The sequence below is a fragment of the Heteronotia binoei genome, chromosome 21, assembly GCF_032191835.1.
Source record: "Heteronotia binoei isolate CCM8104 ecotype False Entrance Well chromosome 21, APGP_CSIRO_Hbin_v1, whole genome shotgun sequence".
Taxonomy (NCBI): Eukaryota; Metazoa; Chordata; class Lepidosauria; order Squamata; family Gekkonidae; genus Heteronotia; species Heteronotia binoei.
Window position 1 is genome coordinate 80,202,915 of NC_083243.1, and position 7,729 is coordinate 80,210,643.

General features: G+C 42.8%; 1 protein-coding gene across 1 annotated transcript in view; it reads right to left on the reverse strand.

Annotated features, from left to right (window-relative positions):
- The window catches only part of RPAP1 (RNA polymerase II associated protein 1), a 93,407-nt gene extending 88,165 nt beyond the window's left edge, over positions 1–5,242 (reverse strand). Inside the window, exon 1 of the mRNA XM_060261383.1 lies at positions 5,172–5,242. The gene's annotated coding sequence lies outside the window, so the exon portion shown is untranslated. The remainder of the gene's footprint in view (positions 1–5,171) is intronic.
- Positions 5,243–7,729: the final 2,487 nt, after the last annotated feature.

Genomic DNA, 7,729 nt, shown 5'->3' on the forward strand with positions numbered 1-7,729 from the left:
GAATTGGAATTGCTGTCAGATGGCCATCTAGCCTCTGTTTAAAAACCTCCAAAGGAGAGCCCACCATCTCTCAAGGAAGCCAGCTCCACTGAGAAACTGCTCTTTCAGGAAATTCTCTGTCAGGAAGAGCCAGTCTGGTGTAGTGGTTAAGTGAGCAGACTCTTATCTGGGAGAACCGGGTTTGATTCCCCTCTCCTCCACATACACCTACTGATGTGACCCTGGGTCAGGCACAAGTTCTCTCAAGGCTGTTCTGCTCAACAGCTGAACCTGTTCCTTCTTGGAGTTGTGTCCATGCAAATAAAGGGTTGATGTTTTGAACCAGCTTGCCTCTGCTGAATGGGCCTGAGAACTGGTGCCTAATAAGTACTCTAACCTGGGAACCCACAGCCAAAGGGGGATATTACATTAGCCATTGCTAATCTGAGTAGACCGGGGGGGGGGACTTGCAGTGCCCAGCTATTTCATGTTTTCCTAGGCTCAGAGCATTTTATATCTTTAGTATCTGCTGTGATCCTTTTGCATTTTCTTGATGTTTTATTTTAAAAACTGCACTGCCTAATACCACTATTCCCCCACCATTCCATTTTAAACAAAATATTGAAAGAGTTTTAAGCATGTTTGTATTTTAAGTAAATATATATATATATATATATATATATATATATGACACACACACCTCTGTATCTGTCTGTGTCCTTTATAAAGTTTATCTCTCTGCTACCTGGCATTCCTTTATATGACACCAATGGCTCATCCCCACAAAGTCCCATTTATGTCAGATCTATCCCTTGTAACAAATGAATTCAACATCCCTGCCCTAGATCCTCTTCACACATACTACCACCAAGACAAGTTTCCCCCGTTCTATAATTATGCATTTGATTTTCCTACCTTAATGAAGAACTTTACATTTATCCAGATTAAAATTCATTTTATTGGTTTCAGCCCAGTTTTCCAGTCTGTCAAGATCATCCTGTATCCTGACTCTGTCTTCTATCATATTTGCTACTCTTCCCAATATAATCATTCCCTCTATTCCTTCATCCAAATCATCATCATAGATATAATAAAAGCCCAGCACGTTAGCAAATCCCTCAATTTTTATTGGAAGATATGGCAACCACAGGAGTGGCCTTGCACTCTGTCACCACTCCTCCCGTCAATGGGTAGCCTCTCTGTGACCCGCCTACTGCCAGCTCTGGCAGGCCAGAACCCCACCAGTCAGCCTCTAATCTCTAAGGGAGACAGTTCTCTGCTGAGAGGTTCTCCTAGAGTCTTACTGATCATTACTGCCTCTCCTCAATCCATCTCCACCCCCAAACAACACTGCCACCATTTTGCCACCTCCAACTAACACTCCCTGCCAAAGTTGCACTCACCTAGTCATTTATAAAAATGTTGAACAAAACAGGCCGCAGGATAGTAACTTTCTAAAAAAGAAAGAGAAAAGGTTAGTCTGACAGGACTTGTTCTTGAGAAACTAATGCATGATCATAGTTGTTCTTTCTAAATTCTCAAGGATTGACTATTTGTTCTAAAAACTTTTCCATGTATAGAAATCAAGCTGATGGGTCAGTAGTTACCCAGATCTTCCTTTTTCCCATTCTTGAAGATGGGGACATTTGCCTGCCTCCAGTCTTCCAGCACCTCATCTGTTCTCCAAGAATGCTCAAGAATAATGGCCAGAGACTCAGAAATTATAGTTCTTCTAGTACCCTTGGATGCAGTTCATCTGGCCTCAAGGACTTAGTTTAATTCAAAGACACTAAGTGTTTATGTACTAGCCCAGTCTTGATCTTATGTTGTAACTCACTTCCCTCATCATATGTTCTGTTTTTGCCATGTTGAGCCCCTGTTCCCTCACAAGAGAATACTGAAGGAAAGTGGGAATTGAGCAGTTCTGCAGTCTCTTCATCACCTGTCATAATTTCACTTTCCTGTCCCCACAAGGGGTCTAACATGTCCTTGCACTTTTTTTTTACTTTTAACATAAGAAGAGAATCCTTTTGTTGGTTTTAGCATCTCTTGCTAGCCTAAGCTCATACTTAGCTTTAGCTTTCCTAACTCTCTCTCTCTACAAGCACTGATTATTTGTTTATATTCATCTTTGGTTATAAGGTCCTCCTTCCATTTCCTAAATGAGTCTTTTTTATATCTCAAGTCTTTAGAAAGTTGTTTATGGAGCCACCTTGGCTTCTTTCTCCTCCCATTTTTCCTTCTCATAGGAATTGTTTGCAATTGTGCCTTCAATATTTTGCTTTTAAGAAACCCCCACGCCTCTTGAACTCCCTTCTCTTTAAGCGTTTGTGTCCATGGGTACCTAGCATAACTCTAAGTTTGCCAAAAATTTCTTTCCTGAAGTCCAACTTATATGACTAAATACAGCTTTTCCCTTCCTCAAGTCTGTAAATTCCAAAATTATATGGTCACTACTATCCAAAGGGCTTACTACTTTCACCTCATCAACCAGTTTCCTGTTGATGAGAATCAAGTCCAAGATAGTAGATCCCCTTGCTCCCCACTCCACTTTCTGGAAAATGAAGTTGTCAGCAAGACAAGTCAGGAATTTATTTGACCTTTTGCTTTTTGCAGAGTTGGACTTCCAACAGATATCTGGGTAAATAAAATTTCCCATGACTACTACACCCTGTCTCTTTGAGAACTTTGTCATTTGTTCTAGGAGTATCTCATCCAAGTCCTCTGTCTTTCTTGGTGGTCTATAGCAGACCCCCACCCAATCACTATTAGTTCCTACTCCTTTTATTTTTACCCAGAGACGCTCAACTGAACTTCCATGCTCAGATTCAGATATTTCCTCACAAGTATATACGTCCTTTACATATAATGCTATTCCCCAGCAGTTCCTTATCTGTCTGTCCCGTTTAAATACATTGTACCCCTCAATCCTAATATCCCAATGGTGAATGTCATCTGTCATCCCACCAAATTTCAGTAACACCTATTAGGTCAGAGTCCCCTTCCTGTATTAAGATTTCAAATTCCTCCTGTATGCCACCCTGAGCCTGCTTTGGCAGGGAGGGCGGTATATAAATCCAAATAAATAAATAAATGTTTCCCATACTCTGTGCATTAGTGTGGAGACATTGGAATCCATGTTTTATGAGCCCTGATGTTTTCACTTCTGTACTTACCTGTGAGTTAATATTACCTAGCTTATGTGCCACTCCCCGCAAAACTTGAGCATTCTTGTTGACATCATACTGGGCTTTGAATTTTTGTCTCACTTCCCCATATGATTTAGTTTAAAGTTCTTCTTATAAGATCTGCAAGGCTCTTACTAAACACATTTTTTCCCACCCTGGTGAAGTGTTATGTACATTTAGCTTCTCATATGTACAGCTTCCTGAGCAGAATTCTGGCATCTGATTAAAATATGACTTTGCCAGGAAAGATCCTTGTGAGTTTGCACATGTCCACCATCTTGTTTAAACCAGGCATGTCAAACTCATTTGTTATGAGAGTTGGATCTGACATAAATGAGACCTTGTCAGGCTGGACCATGTCCAGCCAGGCCACTTGTGTACCTATTTAAAATTAGGTAACAGAGATATAAACTTTATAAAGGACACAAACACAATTAAAGGTTTTTTTTTTAAAAAAACTTAAACTAAAATATGCTTAAAACATTAGCACTCATTGGTCTTAAAGGCGCTTTCTTTGTATTTTTCCCATGGGATCCAAGGAACTGGGAAAGAAGCTCTGGCTCTTTCCTTCCTTCCCCAGGGGATAAGGATGGGGAGGAGCTTCAGCCAATAGAAGGAAGAGAGGCTTGGCTTAGTAGGTCTGCTGTGGGATGGAGAGAGCCTGGCAAAGCAAGCTCTGCCTCCCCCCACCCTTTCCTCTGTAGCTCCTGTGCAACTGAGCAAGCGTGGCAAAGAGAGCTTTGATGGAGAAGGAAGCAAGAGAGAGGGAGAAGAAAGCAGATGGCAGCCAGTTGCTCAGGGGCCCCAGGCCGCATGTTTGACACCCCAAGTTTAAACTGTTCCAATGCTTGTGCAATTCTGTTACACATGCAATATTAGCATGTCAGCACAACATGCACTGAGGCCATTAACTCTGGAATGTTAACACTGCACATGTAATGCCTTAAAGGCCAGTTTAAATGAGACACTGGACACATGCAACACTGCATGGTTAAATTCTTCTTGCCTATCAGCATCAGATGTCTTGGGAAAGAAAATCACAAGAAATCACTAGCTTTTGTCTGGACTATGAAACACAAATATATATATATTAAATGCAGAATTCTTTATGTCTTCAGCATTCATCTCCATAGGCAGAGAGAAAAACATACCTTAAATACGTTATTTTGCAAACTCAAGTTTTATTATTGGCTACAAGAATTTCAGTAACACCCTGCACAAATTAACCACTAGTGTAAGAGCTACGTATTTCCTCCAGCTTTTCTTTATAATAAACTAGTCATAAAACTCAAAAATACATCCAAGCCGGCAAGTGTTCGTATTCCTTTTGACTTTTCTTAGACAGAAGTCTATCTATATTTAAATGTTATGTGTACACCGCTTTTCTGCTATAGCATTGCTATGAGATTTCTGATATAGGATTGTCAACGTTGCTACAGAATACTTTATGAAAGATGCACAAATCTTCCAGTGATTAACTTATAGGAAGTCTTATGTTGTCCCTTTCTGGCTAAAGGTTTAGTTCTTCTACTCCACTACTGGAAATATTTTTTTTAAAGATACTGAACATGGGCCATTGTTCCTATGCACCATACTTGTAGCGCTGGTGGAGGGCGGTCTCTAAGCAATTTTAATGAGCAGCTGTCACACATTTCTTCCGAAAAGCAAAGCCAGCGGGGTCCATTCTAGGAAACGCAGACTGTACGCTGCAGCTCTCTGCCCGCCTCCCAGATAATTAATTTGTATTCTAAAACTGCCGGCAGCCATAGCAGCAAGTAATCTAAGCTTAGGGCAGGACACTAAAAATGACTCCGTACGCAGGGGAAGAGTGTCTGCACGTGCTCAGAGGCACTTTCTTTCTTAATTATTGCTTCCCGTGTCCAAAGTTAAACCTCCATTACCGCGAGGGGAAGAGTTGCTACTGCTGGCCTATAGCCACTTTTCGTTACTACCGAAGCTAGCCGCCCCAGAGATGAAACCCAAACTTCTCCGGCAGGCGCCAACTGACCTGTACTTTCCAGGCGCCTTCAGGCCTCCTCTAGCATGAGCTACGCTTCCGCTATCAACCCACAGCGGTTCACGCAGACACCGCCCCTTCCGCTGCAGCCTGGCTAGGAAGGCGGGCTCCCGGGCGGCGCGTCTCGCCGGACTCCGCCTCCGTCACCAGCTAGAGGTACGGGATTTGTGGTGGAAATTGGAGCTGAACTGTACCTGGATGGTACAAAAGGAGCGGTTGGAAACTGACTCCACGTCCAGCCGCGGCTCGATTCTAAGCAGTTTTAATCAGACGTAAATCCTGGAGATTGCAATGGCATTTACTGTCAAGTAAAGCGTGGATGACCGGAGAAGGCAATGGCAAACTATTCCGTAAAAAGACTGCCATGAAAACGTCGTGATGCGACGTCATCCCAGAGTCGGAAACCTTTACCTTTTTTACTTTTAAGTGTGCGTACAATGTAGCCAGTGTTCCCGTCGCCCGGCTTTCAGCTCAATATACTGACGACACCAAATTTAAAAGGAGCACCCAACACATGATCGTGCAAGCTGTTGAGGCCTCCTCATCAGCAAAGCATTCACGTGTGGAAAGCCTTGCAGAGCTCCATACAGAATCCTGGCCAAGAGGCCGCAATGACATAAAGTGAGAGATTCTCCCCCCTCCCCGTTTTTCTGTTTTGTTTTTCTAACATGCAACCTGATGAGCTCCAGCCTGATGGAGAACTGAAAAACGCATACCTTCTGGTGTTGTTTTGGTTGGTCTTAATGAGAGACTTTTTGGAATTTTTTTTTAATCTTGCTGTACACCCACGCAGCTACCTGCTGTTTCTGATGGTGTTTCATTTGCACTCCTGCCTTCTTAGCTCATTGCCTTTTGTTTTATTTTCAGCCACAGGTCCGCTGCTTTCAGTAGTTTTCAGACAGGCAGAAAATCGGGAGGGGGTTTCTGAGCCTGTGAATTTCAGCCCTTTGTGCAGCTATGAATGACATGATACAATATGTCATTTTCGGACATGACACAACAGCTTTTTCAGATTAGAGGCCTCTTTGTCAGTTGCATGATCACTTTCTAGATAACTACTGAGTACAGAAACTAGGCACTGACTTTAATAGCACAAGCTAGTCCCTTCTCATAAGAACATAAAAGAAGCCATGTTAGATCAGGCCAATGGCCCATCCAGTCCAACACTCTGTGTCACACAGTGGCCAAAAAATTTATATATACACACACACACACACTGTGGCTAATAGCCACTGATGGACCTCTACTCCATATTTTTATCTAAACCCCTCTTGAAGATGGCTATGCTTGAGGCCGCCACCACCTCCTGTGGCAGTGAATTCCACATGTTAATCACCCTTTGGGTGAAGAAGTACTTCCTTTTATCCGTTTTAACTTGTCTGCTCAGCAATTTCATCAAATGCCCACAAGTTCTTGTATTGTGAGAAAGGGAGAAAAGTACTTCTTTCTCTACTTTCTCCATCCCATGCATTATCTTGTAAACCTCTATCATGTCACTCCACAGTCGATGTTTCTCCAAGCTAAAGAGCCCCAAGCGTTTCAACCTTTCTTCATAGGGAAAGTGTTCCAGCTCTTTAATCATTCTAGTTGCCCTTTTCTGGACTTTCTCCAATGCTATAATATCCTTTTTGAGGTGCGGCGACCAGAACTGCACACAGTACTCCAAATGAGACCGCACCATCGATTTATACAGGGGCATTATGATACTGGCTGATTTGTTTTCAATTCCCTTCCTAATAATTCCCAGCATGATGTTGGCCTTTTTTATTGCAATTGCACACTGTCTTGACATTTTCAGTGAGTTATCTACCATGACCCCAAGATCTCTCTCTTGGTCAGTCTCTGCCAGTTCACACCCCATCAACTTGTATTTGTAGCTGGGATTCTTGGCCCCAATGTGCATTACTTTGCACTTGGCCACATTGAACCGCATCTGCCACGTTGACGCCCACTCACCCAACCTCAATAGATCCCTTTGGAGTTCCTCACAATCCTCTCTGGTTCTCACCACCCTGAACAATTTAGTGTCATCTGCAAACTTGGCCACTTCACTGCTCACTCCCAACTCTAAATCATTTATGAACAAGTTAAAGAGCATGGGACCCAGTACTGAGCCCTGCGGCACCCCACTGCTTACCGTCCTCCACTGCAAAGACTGCCCATTTATACTCACTCTCTGCTTCCTATTAATTAGCCAGTTTTTGATCCACAAGAGGACCTGTCCTTTTACTCCATGACTCTCAAGCTTTCTAAGGAGCCTTTGATGAGGAACCAGATCTCAGGCTTAACCAGGGTCAGCCCTGGTTAGTACTTGGATGAGGTGCCATCAAGGAAGTCCAGGGTCACTATGCAGAGGTAAACAAGAGCAAACCACCTCTGAACATCTCTTGGCTTGAAAACCTCATGAGTGAACTGCAACTTGATAGCGTTTTTAACCACCACCACCGAGAAGAGGGAAGAAATTATTGGCCAAAACATCAAGTAATATAAGCAGTGACTTTTAAAAATTGCCAATATAAGGGTGCACAGATTTCCACCAATCACT